The sequence below is a fragment of the Strix uralensis genome, chromosome 40 (genome assembly GCF_047716275.1).
Source record: "Strix uralensis isolate ZFMK-TIS-50842 chromosome 40, bStrUra1, whole genome shotgun sequence".
In the NCBI taxonomy this organism is placed as follows: domain Eukaryota; kingdom Metazoa; phylum Chordata; class Aves; order Strigiformes; family Strigidae; genus Strix; species Strix uralensis.
The window spans coordinates 1,173,894-1,198,268 of record NC_134011.1 but is presented as its reverse complement, the minus strand read 5'-3'; positions in this window follow the sequence as shown (position 1 = coordinate 1,198,268).

The following is a 24,375-nucleotide window of genomic DNA, read 5'->3' as shown; positions in this document are numbered from 1 at the left end:
ACTTGTTCAGAACGAAAGAAAGCACAGAGCCCCAGATTTGCTGTTGCCCTGGAGAGCTTGCAGAGCACTACGGAAAGGCAGGCAGAGAATTCCCTGCTAGCACCTTCTCTGTGCCTGGGAAGGAGAAGTGTTCACATTGTTGCGCAGAATCGCATTTGCGTCGCTGCAGAGGACACTATCACTTTTTCAGGGCAAAAGAAAGCACAGAGCCCCAGATTTGCTGTAGCCCTGGAGAGCTTGCAGAGCACTGGGGAAAGGCAGGCAGAGAATCCCCTGCTAGCACGTTCTCTGTGCCTGGTAAGTAGAAGTGTTCACATTGTTGCGCAGAATTGCATTTGCGTCCCTGCAGAGGACACTATCACTTTTTCAGGGCAAAAGAAAACACAGAGCCCCACATTTGCTGTTGCCCTGGAGAGCTTGCAGAGCACTGGGGAAAGGCAGGCAGAGAATTCCCTGCTAGCACCTTCTCTGTGCCTGGGAGGGAGAAGTGTTCACATTGTTTCGCAGAATCGCTTTTCTGCAAAGAACCCTAACATTTTTTCAGGGCAAAAGAAAGCACAGAGCCCCAGATTTGCTGTTGCCCTGGAGAGCTTGCAGAGCACTGGGGAAAGGCAGGCAGAGAATCCCCTGCTAGCACCTTCTCTGTGCCTGGGAAGGAGAAGTGTTCACATTGTTTCGCAGAATGGCTTTTCTGAATAGAACACTAACACTTGTTCAGAACGAAAAAAAGCACAGAGCCCCAGATTTGCTGTTGCCCTGGACAGCTTGCAGAGCACTGGGGAAAGGCAGGCAGAGAATCCCCTGCTAGCACCTTCTCTGTGCCTGGGAAGGAGAAGTGTTCACATTGTTGCGCAGAATCGCATTTGCGTTGCTGCAGAGGACACTATCACTTTTTCAGGGCAAAAGAAAGCACAGAGCCCCAGATTTCCTGTTGCCCTGGAGAGCTTGCAGAGCACTACGGAAAAGCAGGCAGAGAATTCCCTGCTAGCACCTTCTCTGTGCCTGGGAAGGAGAAGTGTTCACATTGTTGCGCAGAATCGCTTTTCTGCAAAGAACCCTAACACTTTTTCAGGGCAAAAGAAAGCTCAGAGCCCCAGATTTGCTGTAGCCTTGGACAGCTTGCAGAGCACTGGGGAAAGGCAGGCAGAGAATTCCCTGCTAGCACCTTCTCTGTGCCTGGGAAGGAGAAGTGTTCACATTGTTGCGCAGAATCGCATTTGCGTCGCTGCAGAGGACACTATCACTTTTTCAGGGCAAAAGAAAGCACAGAGCCCCAGATTTGCTGTTGCCCTGGAGAGCTTGCAGAGCACTGGGGAAAGGCAGGCAGAGAATCCCCTGCTAGCACCTTCTCTGTGCCTGGGAAGGAGAAGTGTTCACATTGTTGCGCAGAATCGCTTTTCTGCAAAGAACCCTAACATTTTTTCAGGGCAAAAGAAAGCACAGGTCCCCAGATTTGCTGTAGCCTTGGACAGCTTGCAGAGCACTGGGGAAAGGCATGCAGAGAATTCCCTGCTAGCACCTTCTCTGTGCCTGGGAAGGAGAATTGTTCACATTGTTGCACAGAATCCCTTTTCTGCAGCGAACACTAACACTTGTTCAGAACGAAAGAAAGCACAGAGCCCCAGATTTGCTGTTGCCCTGGAGAGCTTGCAGAGCACTACGGAAAGGCAGGCAGAGAATTACCTGCTAGCACCTTCTCTGTGCCTGGGAAGGAGAAGTGTTCACATTGTTGCGCAGAATCGCATTTGCGTCGCTGCAGAGGACACTATCACTTTTTCAGGGCAAAAGAAAGCACAGAGCCCCAGATTTGCTGTAGCCCTGGAGAGCTTGCAGAGCACTGGGGAAAGGCAGGCAGAGAATCCCCTGCTAGCACGTTCTCTGTGCCTGGTAAGTAGAAGTGTTCACATTGTTGCGCAGAATTGCATTTGCGTCCCTGCAGAGGACACTATCACTTTTTCAGGGCAAAAGAAAACACAGAGCCCCACATTTGCTGTTGCCCTGGAGAGCTTGCAGAGCACTGGGGAAAGGCAGGCAGAGAATTCCCTGCTAGCACCTTCTCTGTGCCTGGGAGGGAGAAGTGTTCACATTGTTTCGCAGAATCGCTTTTCTGCAAAGAACCCTAACATTTTTTCAGGGCAAAAGAAAGCACAGAGCCCCAGATTTGTTGTTGCCCTGGAGAGCTTGCAGAGCACTGGGGAAAGGCAGGCAGAGAATCCCCTGCTAGCACCTTCTCTGTGCCTGGGAAGGAGAAGTGTTCACATTGTTGCGCAGAATGGCTTTTCTGCATAGAACACTAACACTTGTTCAGAACGAAAAAAAGCACAGAGCCCCAGATTTGCTGTTGCCCTGGAGAGCTTGCAGAGCACTGGGGAAAGGCAGGCAGAGAATCCCCTGCTAGCACCTTCTCTGTGCCTGGGAAGGAGAAGTGTTCACATTGTTGCGCAGAATCGCATTTGCGTCGCTGCAGAGGACACTATCACTTTTTCAGGGCAAAAGAAAGCACAGAGCCCCAGATTTCCTGTTGCCCTGGAGAGCTTGCAGAGCACTACGGAAAAGCAGGCAGAGAATTCCCTGCTAGCACCTTCTCTGTGCCTGGGAAGGAGAAGTGTTCACATTGTTGCGCAGAATCGCTTTTCTGCAAAGAACCCTAACACTTTTTCAGGGCAAAAGAAAGCTCAGAGCCCCAGATTTGCTGTAGCCTTGGACAGCTTGCAGAGCACTGGGGAAAGGCAGGCAGAGAATTCCCTGCTAGCACCTTCTCTGTGCCTGGGAAGGAGAAGTGTTCACATTATTGCGCAGAATCGCATTTGCGTCGCTGCAGAGAACACTATGACTTTTTCAGGGCAAAAGAAAGCACAGAGCCCCAGATTTGCTGTTGCCCTGGAGAGCTTGCAGAGCACTGGGGAAAGGCAGGCAGAGAATCCCCTGCTAGCACCTTCTCTGTGCCTGGGAGGGAGAAGTGTTCACATTGTTGCGCAGAATCGCTTTTCTGCAAAGAACCCTAACACTTTTTCAGGGCAAAAGAAAGCACAGAGCCCCAGATTTCCTGTTGCCCTGGAGAGCTTGCAGAGCACTGGGGAAAGGCAGGCAGAGAATCCCCTGCTAGCACCTTCTCTGTGCCTGGGAAGGAGAAGTGTTCACATTGTTGCGCAGAATCGCATTTGCGTCGCTGCAGAGGACACTATCACTTTTTCAGGGCAAAAGAAAGCACAGAGCCCCAGATTTGCTGTTGCCCTGGAGAGCTTGCAGAGCACTGGGGAAAGGCAGGCAGAGAATCCCCTGCTAACACCTTCTCTGTGCCTGGGAAGGAGAAGTGTTCACATTGTTGCGCAGAATCGCTTTTCTGCAAAGAACCCTAACACTTTTTCAGGGCAAAAGAAAGCACAGAGCCCCAGATTTCCTGTTGCCCTGGAGAGCTTGCAGAGCACTACGGAAAAGCAGGCAGAGAATTCCCTGCTAGCACCTTCTCTGTGCCTGGGAAGGAGAAGTGTTCACATTGTTGCGCAGAATCGCTTTTCTGCAAAGAACCCTAACACTTTTTCAGGGCAAAAGAAAGCTCAGAGCCCCAGATTTGCTGTAGCCTTGGACAGCTTGCAGAGCACTGGGGAAAGGCAGGCAGAGAATTCCCTGCTAGCACCTTCTCTGTGCCTGGGAAGGAGAAGTGTTCACATTATTGCGCAGAATCGCATTTGCGTCGCTGCAGAGAACACTATCACTTTTTCAGGGCAAAAGAAAGCACAGAGCCCCAGATTTGCTGTTGCCCTGGAGAGCTTGCAGAGCACTGGGGAAAGGCAGGCAGAGAATCCCCTGCTAGCACCTTCTCTGTGCCTGGGAGGGAGAAGTGTTCACATTGTTGCGCAGAATCGCTTTTCTGCAAAGAACCCTAACACTTTTTCAGGGCAAAAGAAAGCACAGAGCCCCAGATTTCCTGTTGCCCTGGAGAGCTTGCAGAGCACTGGGGAAAGGCAGGCAGAGAATCCCCTGCTAGCACCTTCTCTGTGCCTGGGAAGGAGAAGTGTTCACATTGTTGCGCAGAATCGCATTTGCGTCGCTGCAGAGGACACTATCACTTTTTCAGGGCAAAAGAAAGCACAGAGCCCCAGATTTCCTGTTGCCCTGGAGAGCTTGCAGAGCACTGGGGAAAGGCACACAGAGAATCCCCTGCTAACACCTTCTCTGTGCCTGGGAAGGAGAAGTGTTCACATTGTTGCGCAGAATCGCTTTTCTGCAAAGAACCCTAACACTTTTTCAGGGCAAAAGAAAGCACAGAGCCCCAGATTTGCTGTAGCCTTGGACAGCTTGCAGAGCACTGGGGAAAGGCATGCAGAGAATTCCCTGCTAGCACCTTCTCTGTGCCTGGGAAGGAGAATTGTTCACATTGTTGCACAGAATCCCTTTTCTGCAGCGAACACTAACACTTGTTCAGAACGAAAGAAAGCACAGAGCCCCAGATTTGCTGTTGCCCTGGAGAGCTTGCAGAGCACTACGGAAAGGCAGGCAGAGAATTCCCTGCTAGCACCTTCTCTGTGCCTGGGAAGGAGAAGTGTTCACATTGTTGCGCAGAATCGCTTTTCTGCAAAGAACCCTAACACTTTTTCAGGGCAAAAGAAAGCTCAGAGCCCCAGATTTGCTGTAGCCTTGGACAGCTTGCAGAGCACTGGGGAAAGGCAGGCAGAGAATTCCCTGCTAGCACCTTCTCTGTGCCTGGGAAGGAGAAGTGTTCACATTGTTGCGCAGAATCGCATTTGCGTCGCTGCAGAGGACACTATCACTTTTTCAGGGCAAAAGAAAGCACAGAGCCCCAGATTTCCTGTTGCCCTGGAGAGCTTGCAGAGCACTGGGGAAAGGCAGGCAGAGAATCCCCTGCTAGCACCTTCTCTGTGCCTGGGAGGGAGAAGTGTTCACATTGTTGCGCAGAATCGCTTTTCTGCAAAGAACCCTAACACTTTTTCAGGGCAAAAGAAAGCACAGAGCCCCAGATTTCCTGTTGCCCTGGAGAGCTTGCAGAGCACTGGGGAAAGGCAGGCAGAGAATCCCCTGCTAGCACCTTCTCTGTGCCTGGGAAGGAGAAGTGTTCACATTGTTGCGCAGAATCGCATTTGCGTCGCTGCAGAGGACACTATCACTTTTTCAGGGCAAAAGAAAGCACAGAGCCCCAGATTTGCTGTTGCCCTGGAGAGCTTGCAGAGCACTGGGGAAAGGCAGGCAGAGAATCCCCTGCTAACACCTTCTCTGTGCCTGGGAAGGAGAAGTGTTCACATTGTTGCGCAGAATCGCTTTTCTGCAAAGAACCCTAACACTTTTTCAGGGCAAAAGAAAGCACAGAGCCCCAGATTTGCTGTAGCCTTGGACAGCTTGCAGAGCACTGGGGAAAGGCATGCAGAGAATTCCCTGCTAGCACCTTCTCTGTGCCTGGGAAGGAGAATTGTTCACATTGTTGCACAGAATCCCTTTTCTGCAGCGAACACTAACACTTGTTCAGAACGAAAGGAAGCACAGAGCCCCAGATTTGCTGTTGCCCTGGAGAGCTTGCAGAGCACTACGGAAAGGCAGGCAGAGAATTCCCTGCTAGCACCTTCTCTGTGCCTGGGAAGGAGAAGTGTTCACATTGTTGCGCAGAATCGCATTTGCGTCGCTGCAGAGGACACTATCACTTTTTCAGGGCAAAAGAAAGCACAGAGCCCCAGATTTCCTGTTGCCCTGGAGAGCTTGCAGAGCACTGGGGAAAGGCAGGCAGAGAATCCCCTGCTAGCACCTTCTCTGTGCCTGGTAAGTAGAAGTGTTCACATTGTTGCGCAGAATTGCATTTGCGTCGCTGCAGAGGACACTATCACTTTTTCAGGGCAAAAGAAAACACAGAGCCCCACATTTGCTGTTGCCCTGGAGAGCTTGCAGAGCACTGGGGAAAGGCATGCAGAGAATTCCCTGCTAGCACCTTCTCTGTGCCTGGGAGGGAGAAGTGTTCACATTGTTTCGCAGAATCGCTTTTCTGCAAAGAACCCTAACATTTTTTCAGGGCAAAAGAAAGCACAGAGCCCCAGATTTGCTGTTGCCCTGGAGAGCTTGCAGAGCACTGGGGAAAGGCAGGCAGAGAATCCCCTGCTAGCACCTTCTCTGTGCCTGGCAAGGAGAAGTGTTCACATTGTTTCGCAGAATGGCTTTTCTGCATAGAACACTAACACTTGTTCAGAACGAAAAAAAGCAAGAGCCCCAGATTTGCTGTTGCCCTGGACAGCTTGCAGAGCACTGGGGAAAGGCAGGCAGAGAATCCCCTGCTAGCACCTTCTCTGTGCCTGGGAAGGAGAAGTGTTCACATTGTTGCGCAGAATCGCATTTGCGTCGCTGCAGAGGACACTATCACTTTTTCAGGGCAAAAGAAAGCACAGAGCCCCAGATTTCCTGTTGCCCTGGAGAGCTTGCAGAGCACTGGGGAAAGGCACACAGAGAATCCCCTGCTAGCACCTTCTCTGTGCCTGGCAAGGAGAAGTGTTCACATTGTTGCGCAGAATCGCATTTGCGTCGCTGCAGAGGACACTATCACTTTTTCAGGGCAAAAGAAAGCACAGAGCCCCAGATTTGCTGTTGCCCTGGAGAGCTTGCGAGCACTACGGAAAAGCAGGCAGAGAATTCCCTGCTAGCACCTTCTCTGTGCCTGGGAAGGAGAAGTGTTCACATTGTTGCGCAGAATCGCATTTGCGTCGCTGCAGAGGACACTATCACTTTTTCAGGGCAAAAGAAAGCACAGAGCCCCAGATTTGCTGTTGCCCTGGAGAGCTTGCAGAGCACTGGGGAAAGGCAGGCAGAGAATCCCCTGCTAGCACCTTCTCTGTGCCTGGCAAGGAGAAGTGTTCACATTGTTGCGCAGAATCGCATTTGCGTCGCTGCAGAGGACACTATCACTTTTTCAGGGAAAAGAAAGCACAGAGCCAGAGATTTCCTGTTGCCCTGGAGAGCTTGCGAGCACTGGGGAAAGGCAGGCAGAGAATCCCCTGCTAGCACCTTCTCTGTGCCTGGCAAGGAGAAGTGTTCACATTGTTTCGCAGAATGGCTTTTCTGCATAGAACACTAACACTTGTTCAGAACGAACAAAAGCACAGAGCCCCAGATTTGCTGTTGCCCTGGACAGCTTGCAGACCACTGGGGAAAGGCAGGCATAGAATCCCCTGCTAGCACCTTCTCTGTGCCTGGGAAGGAGAAGTGTTCACATTGTTGCGCAGAATCGCATTTGCGTCGCTGCAGAGGACACTATCACTTTTTCAGGGCAAAAGAAAGCACAGAGCCCCAGATTTCCTGTTGCCCTGGAGAGCTTGCAGAGCACTACGGAAAAGCAGGCAGAGAATTCCCTGCTAGCACCTTCTCTGTGCCTGGCAAGGAGAAGTGTTCACATTGTTGCGCAGAATCGCTTTTCTGCAAAGAACCCTAACACTTTTTCAGGGCAAAAGAAAGCTCAGAGCCCCAGATTTGCTGTAGCCTTGGACAGCTTGCAGAGCACTGGGGAAAGGCAGGCAGAGAATTCCCTGCTAGCACCTTCTCTGTGCCTGGGAAGGAGAAGTGTTCACATTGTTGCGCAGAATCGCTTTTCTGCAAAGAACCCTAACATTTTTTCAGGGCAAAAGAAAGCACAGAGCCCCAGATTTGCTGTAGCCTTGGACAGCTTGCAGAGCACTGGGGAAAGGCATGCAGAGAATTCCCTGCTAGCACCTTCTCTGTGCCTGGGAAGGAGAATTGTTCACATTGTTGCACAGAATCCCTTTTCTGCAGCGAACACTAACACTTGTTCAGAACGAAAGAAAGCACAGAGCCCCAGATTTGCTGTTGCCCTGGAGAGCTTGCAGAGCACTACGGAAAGGCAGGCAGAGAATTCCCTGCTAGCACCTTCTCTGTGCCTGGGAAGGAGAAGTGTTCACATTGTTGCGCAGAATAGCATTTGCGTCGCTGCAGAGGACACTATCACTTTTTCAGGGCAAAAGAAAGCACAGAGCCCCAGATTTGCTGTTGCCCTGGAGAGCTTGCAGAGCACTGGGGAAAGGCAGGCAGAGAATCCCCTGCTAGCACCTTCTCTGTGCCTGGTAAGTAGAAGTGTTCACATTGTTGCGCAGAATTGCATTTGCGTCGCTGCAGAGGACACTATCACTTTTTCAGGGCAAAAGAAAACACAGAGCCCCACATTTGCTGTTGCCCTGGAGAGCTTGCAGAGCACTGGGGAAAGGCATGCAGAGAATTCCCTGCTAGCACCTTCTCTGTGCCTGGGAGGGAGAAGTGTTCACATTGTTTCGCAGAATCGCTTTTCTGCAAAGAACCCTAACATTTTTTCAGGGCAAAAGAAAGCACAGAGCCCCAGATTTGCTGTTGCCCTGGAGAGCTTGCAGAGCACTGGGGAAAGGCAGGCAGAGAATCCCCTGCTAGCACCTTCTCTGTGCCTGGGAAGGAGAAGTGTTCACATTGTTGCGCAGAATCGCATTTGCGTCGCTGCAGAGGACACTATCACTTTTTCAGGGCAAAAGAAAACACAGAGCCCCACATTTGCTGTTGCCCTGGAGAGCTTGCAGAGCACTGGGGAAAGGCATGCAGAGAATTCCCTGCTAGCACCTTCTCTGTGCCTGGGAGGGAGAAGTGTTCACATTGTTTCGCAGAATCGCTTTTCTGCAAAGAACCCTAACATTTTTTCAGGGCAAAAGAAAGCACAGAGCCCCAGATTTGCTGTTGCCCTGGAGAGCTTGCAGAGCACTGGGGAAAGGCAGGCAGAGAATCCCCTGCTAGCACCTTCTCTGTGCCTGGCAAGGAGAAGTGTTCACATTGTTTCGCAGAATGGCTTTTCTGCATAGAACACTAACACTTGTTCAGAACGAAAAAAAGCACAGAGCCCCAGATTTGCTGTTGCTCTGGACAGCTTGCAGAGCACTGGGGAAAGGCAGGCAGAGAATCCCCTGCTAGCACCTTCTCTGTGCCTGGGAAGGAGAAGTGTTCACATTGTTGCGCAGAATCGCATTTGCGTCGCTGCAGAGGACACTATCACTTTTTCAGGGCAAAAGAAAGCACAGAGCCCCAGATTTCCTGTTGCCCTGGAGAGCTTGCAGAGCACTGGGGAAAGGCACACAGAGAATCCCCTGCTAGCACCTTCTCTGTGCCTGGCAAGGAGAAGTGTTCACATTGTTGCGCAGAATCGCATTTGCGTCGCTGCAGAGGACACTATCACTTTTTCAGGGCAAAAGAAAGCACAGAGCCCAAGATTTGCTGTTGCCCTGGAGAGCTTGCGAGCACTACGGAAAAGCAGGCAGAGAATTCCCTGCTAGCACCTTCTCTGTGCCTGGGAAGGAGAAGTGTTCACATTGTTGCGCAGAATCGCATTTGCGTCGCTGCAGAGGACACTATCACTTTTTCAGGGCAAAAGAAAGCACAGAGCCCCAGATTTGCTGTTGCCCTGGAGAGCTTGCAGAGCACTGGGGAAAGGCAGGCAGAGAATCCCCTGCTAGCACCTTCTCTGTGCCTGGCAAGGAGAAGTGTTCACATTGTTGCGCAGAATCGCATTTGCGTCGCTGCAGAGGACACTATCACTTTTTCAGGGAAAAGAAAGCACAGAGCCAGAGATTTCCTGTTGCCCTGGAGAGCTTGCGAGCACTGGGGAAAGGCAGGCAGAGAATTCCCTGCTAGCACCTTCTCTGTGCCTGGGAAGGAGAAGTGTTCACATTGTTGCGCAGAATCGCTTTTCTACAAAGAACCCTAACACTTTTTCAGGGCAAAAGAAAGCACAGAGCCCCAGATTTCCTGTTGCCCTGGAGAGCTTGCAGAGCACTGGGGAAAGGCAGGCAGAGAATCCCCTGCTAGCACCTTCTCTGTGCCTGGGAAGGAGAAGTGTTCACATTGTTGCGCAGAATCGCATTTGCGTCGCTGCAGAGGACACTATCACTTTTTCAGGGAAAAGAAAGCACAGAGCCCAGATTTGCTGTTGCCCTGGAGAGCTTGCGAGCACTACGGAAAAGCAGGCAGAGAATTCCCTGCTAGCACCTTCTCTGTGCCTGGCAAGGAGAAGTGTTCACATTGTTGCGCAGAATCGCTTTTCTGCAAAGAACCCTAACACTTTTTCAGGGCAAAAGAAAGCACAGAGCCCCAGATTTGCTGTAGCCTTGGACAGCTTGCAGAGCACTGGGGAAAGGCAGGCAGAGAATTCCCTGCTAGCACCTTCTCTGTGCCTGGGAAGGAGAATTGTTCACATTGTTGCACAGAATCCCTTTTCTGCAGCGAACACTAACACTTGTTCAGAACGAAAGAAAGCACAGAGCCCCAGATTTGCTGTTGCCCTGGAGAGCTTGCAGAGCACTACGGAAAGGCAGGCAGAGAATTCCCTGCTAGCACCTTCTCTGTGCCTGGGAAGGAGAAGTGTTCACATTGATGCGCAGAATCGCATTTGCGTCGCTGCAGAGGACACTATCACTTTTTCAGGGCAAAAGAAAGCACAGAGCCCCAGATTTCCTGTTGCCCTGGAGAGCTTGCAGAGCACTGGGGAAAGGCAGGCAGAGAATCCCCTGCTAGCACCTTCTCTGTGCCTGGCAAGGAGAAGTGTTCACATTGTTTCGCAGAATGGCTTTTCTGCATAGAACACTAACACTTGTTCAGAACGAAAAAAAGCACAGAGCCCCAGATTTGCTGTTGCCCTGGACAGCTTGCAGAGCACTGGGGAAAGGCAGGCAGAGAATCCCCTGCTAGCACCTTCTCTGTGCCTGGGAAGGAGAAGTGTTCACATTGTTGCGCAGAATCGCATTTGCGTCGCTGCAGAGGACACTATCACTTTTTCAGGGCAAAAGAAAGCACAGAGCCCCAGATTTCCTGTTGCCCTGGAGAGCTTGCGAGCACTACGGAAAAGCAGGCAGAGAATTCCCTGCTAGCACCTTCTCTGTGCCTGGGAAGGAGAAGTGTTCACATTGTTGCGCAGAATCGCTTTTCTGCAAAGAACCCTAACACTTTTTCAGGGCAAAAGAAAGCACAGAGCCCCAGATTTGCTGTAGCCTTGGACAGCTTGCAGAGCACTGGGGAAAGGCAGGCAGAGAATTCCCTGCTAGCACCTTCTCTGTGCCTGGGAAGGAGAAGTGTTCACATTGTTGCGCAGAATCGCTTTTCTGCAAAGAACCCTAACATTTTTTCAGGGCAAAAGAAAGCACAGAGCCCCAGATTTGCTGTAGCCTTGGACAGCTTGCAGAGCACTGGGGAAAGGCATGCAGAGAATTCCCTGCTAGCACCTTCTCTGTGCCTGGGAAGGAGAATTGTTCACATTGTTGCACAGAATCCCTTTTCTGCAGCGAACACTAACACTTGTTCAGAACGAAAGAAAGCACAGAGCCCCAGATTTGCTGTTGCCCTGGAGAGCTTGCAGAGCACTACGGAAAGGCAGGCAGAGAATTCCCTGCTAGCACCTTCTCTGTGCCTGGGAAGGAGAAGTGTTCACATTGTTGCGCAGAATCGCATTTGCGTCGCTGCAGAGGACACTATCACTTTTTCAGGGCAAAAGAAAGCACAGAGCCCCAGATTTGCTGTAGCCCTGGAGAGCTTGCAGAGCACTGGGGAAAGGCAGGCAGAGAATCCCCTGCTAGCACCTTCTCTGTGCCTGGTAAGTAGAAGTGTTCACATTGTTGCGCAGAATTGCATTTGCGTCCCTGCAGAGGACAATATCACTTTTTCAGGGCAAAAGAAAACACAGAGCCCCACATTTGCAGTTGCCCTGGAGAGCTTGCAGAGCACTGGGGAAAGGCAGGCAGAGAATTCCCTGCTAGCACCTTCTCTGTGCCTGGGAGGGAGAAGTGTTCACATTGTTTCGCAGAATCGCTTTTCTGCAAAGAACCCTAACATTTTTTCAGGGCAAAAGAAAGCACAGAGCCCCAGATTTGCTGTAGCCTTGGACAGCTTGCAGAGCACTGGGGAAAGGCATGCAGAGAATTCCCTGCTAGCACCTTCTCTGTGCCTGGGAAGGAGAATTGTTCACATTGTTGCACAGAATCCCTTTTCTGCAGCGAACACTAACACTTGTTCAGAACGAAAGAAAGCACAGAGCCCCAGATTTGCTGTTGCCCTGGAGAGCTTGCAGAGCACTGGGGAAAGGCAGGCAGAGAATCCCCTGCTAGCACCTTCTCTGTGCCTGGCAAGGAGAAGTGTTCACATTGTTGCGCAGAATCGCATTTGCGTCACTGCAGAGGACACTATCACTTTTTCAGGGCAAAAGAAAGCACAGAGCCCCAGATTTGCTGTTGCCCTGGAGAGCTTGCGAGCACTACGGAAAAGCAGGCAGAGAATTCCCTGCTAGCACCTTCTCTGTGCCTGGGAAGGAGAAGTGTTCACATTGTTGCGCAGAATCGCATTTGCGTCGCTGCAGAGGACACTATCACTTTTTCAGGGCAAAAGAAAGCACAGAGCCCCAGATTTGCTGTTGCCCTGGAGAGCTTGCAGAGCACTGGGGAAAGGCAGGCAGAGAATTCCCTGCTAGCACCTTCTCTGTGCCTGGCAAGGAGAAGTGTTCACATTGTTGCGCAGAATCGCATTTGCGTCGCTGCAGAGGACACTATCACTTTTTCAGGGAAAAGAAAGCACAGAGCCAGAGATTTCCTGTTGCCCTGGAGAGCTTGCGAGCACTGGGGAAAGGCAGGCAGAGAATTCCCTGCTAGCACCTTCTCTGTGCCTGGGAAGGAGAAGTGTTCACATTGTTGCGCAGAATCGCTTTTCTACAAAGAACCCTAACACTTTTTCAGGGCAAAAGAAAGCACAGAGCCCCAGATTTCCTGTTGCCCTGGAGAGCTTGCAGAGCACTGGGGAAAGGCAGGCAGAGAATCCCCTGCTAGCACCTTCTCTGTGCCTGGGAAGGAGAAGTGTTCACATTGTTGCGCAGAATCGCATTTGCGTCGCTGCAGAGGACACTATCACTTTTTCAGGGAAAAGAAAGCACAGAGCCCAGATTTGCTGTTGCCCTGGAGAGCTTGCGAGCACTACGGAAAAGCAGGCAGAGAATTCCCTGCTAGCACCTTCTCTGTGCCTGGGAAGGAGAAGTGTTCACATTGTTGCGCAGAATCGCTTTTCTGCAAAGAACCCTAACACTTTTTCAGGGCAAAAGAAAGCACAGAGCCCCAGATTTGCTGTAGCCTTGGACAGCTTGCAGAGCACTGGGGAAAGGCAGGCAGAGAATCCCCTGCTAGCACCTTCTCTGTGCCTGGGAAGGAGAATTGTTCACATTGTTGCACAGAATCCCTTTTCTGCAGCGAACACTAACACTTGTTCAGAACGAAAGAAAGCACAGAGCCCCAGATTTGCTGTTGCCCTGGAGAGCTTGCAGAGCACTACGGAAAGGCAGGCAGAGAATTCCCTGCTAGCACCTTCTCTGTGCCTGGGAAGGAGAAGTGTTCACATTGATGCGCAGAATCGCATTTGCGTCGCTGCAGAGGACACTATCACTTTTTCAGGGCAAAAGAAAGCACAGAGCCCCAGATTTCCTGTTGCCCTGGAGAGCTTGCAGAGCACTGGGGAAAGGCAGGCAGAGAATCCCCTGCTAGCACCTTCTCTGTGCCTGGCAAGGAGAAGTGTTCACATTGTTTCGCAGAATGGCTTTTCTGCATAGAACACTAACACTTGTTCAGAACGAAAAAAAGCACAGAGCCCCAGATTTGCTGTTGCCCTGGACAGCTTGCAGAGCACTGGGGAAAGGCAGGCAGAGAATCCCCTGCTAGCACCTTCTCTGTGCCTGGGAAGGAGAAGTGTTCACATTGTTGCGCAGAATCGCATTTGCGTCGCTGCAGAGGACACTATCACTTTTTCAGGGCAAAAGAAAGCACAGAGCCCCAGATTTCCTGTTGCCCTGGAGAGCTTGCAGAGCACTACGGAAAAGCAGGCAGAGAATTCCCTGCTAGCACCTTCTCTGTGCCTGGGAAGGAGAAGTGTTCACATTGTTGCGCAGAATCGCTTTTCTGCAAAGAACCCTAACACTTTTTCAGGGCAAAAGAAAGCTCAGAGCCCCAGATTTGCTGTAGACTTGGACAGCTTGCAGAGCACTGGGGAAAGGCAGGCAGAGAATTCCCTGCTAGCACCTTCTCTGTGCCTGGGAAGGAGAAGTGTTCACATTGTTGCGCAGAATTGCTTTTCTGCAAAGAACCCTAACACTTTTTCAGGGCAAAAGAAAGCTCAGAGCCCCAGATTTGCTGTAGCCTTGGACAGCTTGCAGAGCACTGGGGAAAGGCAGGCAGAGAATTCCCTGCTAGCACCTTCTCTGTGCCTGGGAAGGAGAAGTGTTCACATTGTTGCGCAGAATCGCTTTTCTGCAAAGAACCCTAACACTTTTTCAGGGCAAAAGAAAGCACAGAGCCCCAGATTTGCTGTAGCCTTGGACAGCTTGCAGAGCACTGGGGAAAGGCATGCAGAGAATTCCCTGCTAGCACCTTCTCTGTGCCTGGCAAGGAGAAGTGTTCACATTGTTGCACAGAATCCCTTTTCTGCAGCGAACACTAACACTTGTTCAGAACGAAAGAAAGCACAGAGCCCCAGATTTGCTGTTGCCCTGGAGAGCTTGCAGAGCACTGGGGAAAGGCAGGCAGAGAATTCCCTGCTAGCACCTTCTCTGTGCCTGGGAAGGAGAAGTGTTCACATTGTTGCGCAGAATCGCATTTGCGTCGCTGCAGAGGACACTATCACTTTTTCAGGGCAAAAGAAAGCACAGAGCCCCAGATTTGCTGTAGCCCTGGAGAGCTTGCAGAGCACTGGGGAAAGGCAGGCAGAGAATCCCCTGCTAGCACCTTCTCTGTGCCTGGTAAGTAGAAGTGTTCACATTGTTGCGCAGAATTGCATTTGCGTCCCTGCAGAGGACAATATCACTTTTTCAGGGCAAAAGAAAACACAGAGCCCCACATTTGCAGTTGCCCTGGAGAGCTTGCAGAGCACTGGGGAAAGGCAGGCAGAGAATTCCCTGCTAGCACCTTCTCTGTGCCTGGGAGGGAGAAGTGTTCACATTGTTTCGCAGAATCGCTTTTCTGCAAAGAACCCTAACATTTTTTCAGGGCAAAAGAAAGCACAGAGCCCCAGATTTGCTGTAGCCTTGGACAGCTTGCAGAGCACTGGGGAAAGGCATGCAGAGAATTCCCTGCTAGCACCTTCTCTGTGCCTGGGAAGGAGAATTGTTCACATTGTTGCACAGAATCCCTTTTCTGCAGCGAACACTAACACTTGTTCAGAACGAAAGAAAGCACAGAGCCCCAGATTTGCTGTTGCCCTGGAGAGCTTGCAGAGCACTACGGAAAGGCAGGCAGAGAATTCCCTGCTAGCACCTTCTCTGTGCCTGGGAAGGAGAAGTGTTCACATTGTTGCGCAGAATCGCATTTGCGTCGCTGCAGAGGACACTATCACTTTTTCAGGGCAAAAGAAAGCACAGAGCCCCAGATTTGCTGTAGCCCTGGAGAGCTTGCAGAGCACTGGGGAAAGGCAGGCAGAGAATCCCCTGCTAGCACCTTCTCTGTGCCTGGTAAGTAGAAGTGTTCACATTGTTGCGCAGAATTGCATTTGCGTCCCTGCAGAGGACACTATCACTTTTTCAGGGCAAAAGAAAACACAGAGCCCCACATTTGCAGTTGCCCTGGAGAGCTTGCAGAGCACTGGGGAAAGGCAGGCAGAGAATTCCCTGCTAGCACCTTCTCTGTGCCTGGGAGGGAGAAGTTTTCACATTATTTCGCAGAATCGCTTTTCTGCAAAGAACCCTAACATTTTTTCAGGGCAAAAGAAAGCACAGAGCCCCAGATTTGCTGTAGCCTTGGACAGCTTGCAGAGCACTGGGAAAAGGCATGCAGAGAATTCCCTGCTAGCACCTTCTCTGTGCCTGGGAAGGAGAATTGTTCACATTGTTGCACAGAATCCCTTTTCTGCAGCGAACACTAACACTTGTTCAGAACGAAAGAAAGCACAGAGCCCCAGATTTGCTGTTGCCCTGGAGAGCTTGCAGAGCACTACGGAAAGGCAGGCAGAGAATTCCCTGCTAGCACCTTCTCTGTGCCTGGGAAGGAGAAGTGTTCACATTGTTGCGCAGAATCGCTTTTCTGCAAAGAACCCTAACACTTTTTCAGGGCAAAAGAAAGCTCAGAGCCCCAGATTTGCTGTAGCCTTGGACAGCTTGCAGAGCACTGGGGAAAGGCAGGCAGAGAATTCCCTGCTAGCACCTTCTCTGTGCCTGGGAAGGAGAAGTGTTCACATTGTTGCGCAGAATCGCTTTTCTGCAAAGAACCCTAACACTTTTTCAGGGCAAAAGAAAGCACAGAGCCCCAGATTTGCTGTAGCCTTGGACAGCTTGCAGAGCACTGGGGAAAGGCATGCAGAGAATTCCCTGCTAGCACCTTCTCTGTGCCTGGCAAGGAGAAGTGTTCACATTGTTGCACAGAATCCCTTTTCTGCAGCGAACACTAACACTTGTTCAGAACGAAAGAAAGCACAGAGCCCCAGATTTGCTGTTGCCCTGGAGAGCTTGCAGAGCACTACGGAAAGGCAGGCAGAGAATTCCCTGCTAGCACCTTCTCTGTGCCTGGGAAGGAGAAGTGTTCACATTGTTGCGCAGAATCGCATTTGCGTCGCTGCAGAGGACACTATCACTTTTTCAGGGCAAAAGAAAGCACAGAGCCCCAGATTTGCTGTAGCCCTGGAGAGCTTGCAGAGCACTGGGGAAAGGCAGGCAGAGAATCCCCTGCTAGCACCTTCTCTGTGCCTGGTAAGTAGAAGTGTTCACATTGTTGCGCAGAATTGCATTTGCGTCCCTGCAGAGGACAATATCACTTTTTCAGGGCAAAAGAAAACACAGAGCCCCACATTTGCAGTTGCCCTGGAGAGCTTGCAGAGCACTGGGGAAAGGCAGGCAGAGAATTCCCTGCTAGCACCTTCTCTGTGCCTGGGAGGGAGAAGTGTTCACATTGTTTCGCAGAATCGCTTTTCTGCAAAGAACCCTAACATTTTTTCAGGGCAAAAGAAAGCACAGAGCCCCAGATTTGCTGTAGCCTTGGACAGCTTGCAGAGCACTGGGGAAAGGCATGCAGAGAATTCCCTGCTAGCACCTTCTCTGTGCCTGGGAAGGAGAATTGTTCACATTGTTGCACAGAATCCCTTTTCTGCAGCGAACACTAACACTTGTTCAGAACGAAAGAAAGCACAGAGCCCCAGATTTGCTGTTGCCCTGGAGAGCTTGCAGAGCACTACGGAAAGGCAGGCAGAGAATTCCCTGCTAGCACCTTCTCTGTGCCTGGGAAGGAGAAGTGTTCACATTGTTGCGCAGAATCGCATTTGCGTCGCTGCAGAGGACACTATCACTTTTTCAGGGCAAAAGAAAGCACAGAGCCCCAGATTTGCTGTAGCCCTGGAGAGCTTGCAGAGCACTGGGGAAAGGCAGGCAGAGAATCCCCTGCTAGCACCTTCTCTGTGCCTGGTAAGTAGAAGTGTTCACATTGTTGCGCAGAATTGCATTTGCGTCGCTGCAGAGGACACTATCACTTTTTCAGGGCAAAAGAAAACACAGAGCCCCACATTTGCTGTTGCCCTGGAGAGCTTGCAGAGCACTGGGGAAAGGCATGCAGAGAATCCCCTGCTAGCACCTTCTCTGTGCCTGGGAAGGAGAAGTGTTCACATTGTTGCGCAGAATCGCATTTGCGTCGCTGCAGAGGACACTATCACTTTTTCAGGGCAAAAGAAAGCACAGAGCCCCAGATTTCCTGTTGCCCTGGAGAGCTTGCAGAGCACTACGGAAAAGCAGGCAGAGAATTCCCTGCTAGCACCTTCTCTGTGCCTGGCAAGGAGAAGTGTTCACATTGTTGCGCAGAATCGCTTTTCTGCAAAGAACACTAACACTTTTTCAGGGCAAAAGAAAGCACAGAGCCCCAGATTTGCTGTAGCCTTGGACAGCTTGCAGAGCACTGGGGAAAGGCAGGCAGAGAATCCCCTGCTAGCACCTTCTCTGTGCCTGGGAAGGAGAAGTGTTCACATTGTTGCGCAGAATCGCTTTTCTACAAAGAACCCTAACACTTTTTCAGGGCAAAAGAAAGCACAGAGCCCCAGATTTCCTGTTGCCCTGGAGAGCTTGCAGAGCACTGGGGAAAGGCAGGCAGAGAATCCCCTGCTAGCACCTTCTCTGTGCCTGGGAAGGAGAAGTGTTCACATTGTTGCGCAGAATCGCATTTGCGTCGCTGCAGAGGACACTATCACTTTTTCAGGGAAAAGAAAGCACAGAGCCCCAGATTTCCTGTTGCCCTGGAGAGCTTGCGAGCACTACGGAAAAGCAGGCAGAGAATTCTCTGCTAGCACCTTCTCTGTGCCTGGCAAGGAGAAGTGTTCACATTGTTGCGCAGAATCGCTTTTCTGCAACGAACCCTAACACTTTTTCAGGGCAAAAGAAAGCACAGAGCCCCAGATTTGCTGTAGCCTTGGACAGCTTGCAGAGCACTGGGGAAAGGCATGCAGAGAATTCCCTGCTAGCACCTTCTCTGTGCCTGGGAAGGAGAATTGTTCACATTGTTGCACAGAATCCCTTTTCTGCAGCGAACACTAACACTTGTTCAGGGCAAAAGAAAGCACAGAGCCCCAGATTTGCTGTTGCCCTGGAGAGCTTGCAGAGCACTGGGGAAAGGCAGGCAGAGAATTCCCTGCTAGCACCTTCTCTGTGCCTGGGAAGGAGAAGTGTTCGCATTGTTGCGCAGAATCGCATTTGCGTCTCTGCAGAGGACACTATCACTTTTTCAGGGCAAAAGAAAGCACAGAGCCCCAGATTTCCTGTTGCCCTGGAGAGCTTGCAGAGCACTGGGGAAAGGCAGGCAGAGAATCCCCTGCTAGCACCTTCTCTGTGCCTGGGAGGGAGAAGTGTTCACATTGTTTCGCAGAATCGCTTTTCTGCAAAGAACCCTAACATTTTTTCAGGGCAAAAGAAAGCACAGCGCCCCAGATTTGCTGTTGCCCTGGAGAGCTTGCAGAGCACTGGGGAAAGGCAGGCAGAGAATCCCCTGCTAGCACCTTCTCTGTGCCTGGCAAGGAGAAGTGTTCACATTGTTTCGCAGAATGGCTTTTCTGAATAGAACACTAACACTTGTTCAGAACGAAAAAAAGCACAGAGCCCCAGATTTGCTGTTGCCCTGGACAGCTTGCAGAGCACTGGGGAAAGGCAGGCAGAGAATCCCCTGCTAGCACCTTCTCTGTGCCTGGGAAGGAGAAGTGTTCACATTGTTGCGCAGAATCGCATTTGCGTCGCTGCAGAGGACACTATCACTTTTTCAGGGCAAAAGAAAGCACAGAGCCCCAGATTTCCTGTTGCCCTGGAGAGCTTGCAGAGCACTGGGGAAAGGCAGGCAGAGAATCCCCTGCTAGCACCTTCTCTGTGCCTGGGAAGGAGAAGTGTTCACATTGTTGCGCAGAATCGCTTTTCTGCAAAGAACCCTAACATTTTTTCAGGGCAAAAGAAAGCACAGGTCCCCAGATTTGCTGTAGCCTTGGACAGCTTGCAGAGCACTGGGGAAAGGCATGCAGAGAATTCCCTGCTAGCACCTTCTCTGTGCCTGGGAAGGAGAATTGTTCACATTGTTGCACAGAATCCCTTTTCTGCAGCGAACACTAACACTTGTTCAGAACGAAAGAAAGCACAGAGCCCCAGATTTGCTGTTGCCCTGGAGAGCTTGCAGAGCACTACGGAAAGGCAGGCAGAGAATTCCCTGCTAGCACCTTCTCTGTGCCTGGGAAGGAGAAGTGTTCACATTGTTGCGCAGAATCGCATTTGCGTCGCTGCAGAGGACACTATCACTTTTTCAGGGCAAAAGAAAGCACAGAGCCCCAGATTTGCTGTAGCCCTGGAGAGCTTGCAGAGCACTGGGGAAAGGCAGGCAGAGAATCCCCTGCTAGCACCTTCTCTGTGCCTGGTAAGTAGAAGTGTTCACATTGTTGCGCAGAATTGCATTTGCGTCCCTGCAGAGGACACTATCACTTTTTCAGGGCAAAAGAAAACACAGAGCCCCACATTTGCAGTTGCCCTGGAGAGCTTGCAGAGCACTGGGGAAAGGCAGGCAGAGAATTCCCTGCTAGCACCTTCTCTGTGCCTGGGAGGGAGAAGTTTTCACATTATTTCGCAGAATCGCTTTTCTGCAAAGAACCCTAACATTTTTTCAGGGCAAAAGAAAGCACAGAGCCCCAGATTTGCTGTAGCCTTGGACAGCTTGCAGAGCACTGGGAAAAGGCATGCAGAGAATTCCCTGCTAGCACCTTCTCTGTGCCTGGGAAGGAGAATTGTTCACATTGTTGCACAGAATCCCTTTTCTGCAGCGAACACTAACACTTGTTCAGAACGAAAGAAACCACAGAGCCCCAGATTTGCTGTTGCCCTGGAGAGCTTGCAGAGCACTACGGAAAGGCAGGCAGAGAATTCCCTGCTAGCACCTTCTCTGTGCCTGGGAAGGAGAAGTGTTCACATTGTTGCGCAGAATCGCTTTTCTGCAAAGAACCCTAACACTTTTTCAGGGCAAAAGAAAGCTCAGAGCCCCAGATTTGCTGTAGCCTTGGACAGCTTGCAGAGCACTGGGGAAAGGCAGGCAGAGAATTCCCTGCTAGCACCTTCTCTGTGCCTGGGAAGGAGAAGTGTTCACATTGTTGCGCAGAATCGCTTTTCTGCAAAGAACCCTAACACTTTTTCAGGGCAAAAGAAAGCACAGAGCCCCAGATTTGCTGTAGCCTTGGACAGCTTGCAGAGCACTGGGGAAAGGCATGCAGAGAATTCCCTGCTAGCACCTTCTCTGTGCCTGGCAAGGAGAAGTGTTCACATTGTTGCACAGAATCCCTTTTCTGCAGCGAACACTAACACTTGTTCAGAACGAAAGAAAGCACAGAGCCCCAGATTTGCTGTTGCCCTGGAGAGCTTGCAGAGCACTACGGAAAGGCAGGCAGAGAATTCCCTGCTAGCACCTTCTCTGTGCCTGGGAAGGAGAAGTGTTCACATTGTTGCGCAGAATCGCATTTGCGTCGCTGCAGAGGACACTATCACTTTTTCAGGGCAAAAGAAAGCACAGAGCCCCAGATTTGCTGTAGCCCTGGAGAGCTTGCAGAGCACTGGGGAAAGGCAGGCAGAGAATCCCCTGCTAGCACCTTCTCTGTGCCTGGTAAGTAGAAGTGTTCACATTGTTGCGCAGAATTGCATTTGCGTCCCTGCAGAGGACAATATCACTTTTTCAGGGCAAAAGAAAACACAGAGCCCCACATTTGCAGTTGCCCTGGAGAGCTTGCAGAGCACTGGGGAAAGGCAGGCAGAGAATTCCCTGCTAGCACCTTCTCTGTGCCTGGGAGGGAGAAGTGTTCACATTGTTTCGCAGAATCGCTTTTCTGCAAAGAACCCTAACATTTTTTCAGGGCAAAAGAAAGCACAGAGCCCCAGATTTGCTGTAGCCTTGGACAGCTTGCAGAGCACTGGGGAAAGGCATGCAGAGAATTCCCTGCTAGCACCTTCTCTGTGCCTGGGAAGGAGAATTGTTCACATTGTTGCACAGAATCCCTTTTCTGCAGCGAACACTAACACTTGTTCAGAACGAAAGAAAGCACAGAGCCCCAGATTTGCTGTTGCCCTGGAGAGCTTGCAGAGCACTACGGAAAGGCAGGCAGAGAATTCCCTGCTAGCACCTTCTCTGTGCCTGGGAAGGAGAAGTGTTCACATTGTTGCGCAGAATCGCATTTGCGTCGCTGCAGAGGACACTATCACTTTTTCAGGGCAAAAGAAAGCACAGAGCCCCAGATTTGCTGTAGCCCTGGAGAGCTTGCAGAGCACTGGGGAAAGGCAGGCAGAGAATCCCCTGCTAGCACCTTCTCTGTGCCTGGTAAGTAGAAGTGTTCACATTGTTGCGCAGAATTGCATTTGCGTCGCTGCAGAGGACACTATCACTTTTTCAGGGCAAAAGAAAACACAGAGCCCCACATTTGCTGTTGCCCTGGAGAGCTTGCAGAGCACTGGGGAAAGGCATGCAGAGAATCCCCTGCTAGCACCTTCTCTGTGCCTGGGAAGGAGAAGTGTTCACATTGTTGCGCAGAATCGCATTTGCGTCGCTGCAGAGGACACTATCACTTTTTCAGGGCAAAAGAAAGCACAGAGCCCCAGATTTCCTGTTGCCCTGGAGAGCTTGCAGAGCACTACGGAAAAGCAGGCAGAGAATTCCCTGCTAGCACCTTCTCTGTGCCTGGCAAGGAGAAGTGTTCACATTGTTGCGCAGAATCGCTTTTCTGCAAAGAACCCTAACACTTTTTCAGGGCAAAAGAAAGCACAGAGCCCCAGATTTGCTGTAGCCTTGGACAGCTTGCAGAGCACTGGGGAAAGGCAGGCAGAGAATCCCCTGCTAGCACCTTCTCTGTGCCTGGGAAGGAGAAGTGTTCACATTGTTGCGCAGAATCGCTTTTCTACAAAGAACCCTAACACTTTTTCAGGGCAAAAGAAAGCACAGAGCCCCAGATTTCCTGTTGCCCTGGAGAGCTTGCAGAGCACTGGGGAAAGGCAGGCAGAGAATCCCCTGCTAGCACCTTCTCTGTGCCTGGGAAGGAGAAGTGTTCACATTGTTGCGCAGAATCGCATTTGCGTCGCTGCAGAGGACACTATCACTTTTTCAGGGAAAAGAAAGCACAGAGCCCCAGATTTCCTGTTGCCCTGGAGAGCTTGCGAGCACTACGGAAAAGCAGGCAGAGAATTCTCTGCTAGCACCTTCTCTGTGCCTGGCAAGGAGAAGTGTTCACATTGTTGCGCAGAATCGCTTTTCTGCAACGAACCCTAACACTTTTTCAGGGCAAAAGAAAGCACAGAGCCCCAGATTTGCTGTAGCCTTGGACAGCTTGCAGAGCACTGGGGAAAGGCATGCAGAGAATTCCCTGCTAGCACCTTCTCTGTGCCTGGGAAGGAGAATTGTTCACATTGTTGCACAGAATCCCTTTTCTGCAGCGAACACTAACACTTGTTCAGGGCAAAAGAAAGCACAGAGCCCCAGATTTGCTGTTGCCCTGGAGAGCTTGCAGAGCACTGGGGAAAGGCAGGCAGAGAATTCCCTGCTAGCACCTTCTCTGTGCCTGGGAAGGAGAAGTGTTCGCATTGTTGCGCAGAATCGCATTTGCGTCTCTGCAGAGGACACTATCACTTTTTCAGGGCAAAAGAAAGCACAGAGCCCCAGATTTCCTGTTGCCCTGGAGAGCTTGCAGAGCACTGGGGAAAGGCAGGCAGAGAATCCCCTGCTAGCACCTTCTCTGTGCCTGGGAAGGAGAAGTGTTCACATTGTTTCGCAGAATCGCTTTTCTGCAAAGAACCCTAACATTTTTTCAGGGCAAAAGAAAGCACAGCGCCCCAGATTTGCTGTTGCCCTGGAGAGCTTGCAGAGCACTGGGGAAAGGCAGGCAGAGAATCCCCTGCTAGCACCTTCTCTGTGCCTGGCAAGGAGAAGTGTTCACATTGTTTCGCAGAATGGCTTTTCTGAATAGAACACTAACACTTGTTCAGAACGAAAAAAAGCACAGAGCCCCAGATTTGCTGTTGCCCTGGACAGCTTGCAGAGCACTGGGGAAAGGCAGGCAGAGAATCCCCTGCTAGCACCTTCTCTGTGCCTGGGAAGGAGAAGTGTTCACATTGTTGCGCAGAATCGCATTTGCGTCGCTGCAGAGGACACTATCACTTTTTCAGGGCAAAAGAAAGCACAGAGCCCCAGATTTCCTGTTGCCCTGGAGAGCTTGCAGAGCACTGGGGAAAGGCAGGCAGAGAATCCCCTGCTAGCACCTTCTCTGTGCCTGGGAAGGAGAAGTGTTCACATTGTTGCACAGAATCCCTTTTCTGCAGCGAACACTAACACTTGTTCAGAACGAAAGAAAGCACAGAGCCCCAGATTTGCTGTTGCCCTGGAGAGCTTGCAGAGCACTACGGAAAGGCAGGCAGAGAATTCCCTGCTAGCACCTTCTCTGTGCCTGGGAAGGAGAAGTGTTCACATTGTTGCGCAGAATCGCATTTGCGTCGCTGCAGAGGACACTATCACTTTTTCAGGGCAAAAGAAAGCACAGAGCCCCAGATTTGCTGTAGCCCTGGAGAGCTTGCAGAGCACTGGGGAAAGGCAGGCAGAGAATCCCCTGCTAGCACCTTCTCTGTGCCTGGTAAGTAGAAGTGTTCACATTGTTGCGCAGAATTGCATTTGCGTCGCTGCAGAGGACACTATCACTTTTTCAGGGCAAAAGAAAACACAGAGCCCCACATTTGCTGTTGCCCTGGAGAGCTTGCAGAGCACTGGGGAAAGGCATGCAGAGAATCCCCTGCTAGCACCTTCTCTGTGCCTGGGAAGGAGAAGTGTTCACATTGTTGCGCAGAATCGCATTTGCGTCGCTGCAGAGGACACTATCACTTTT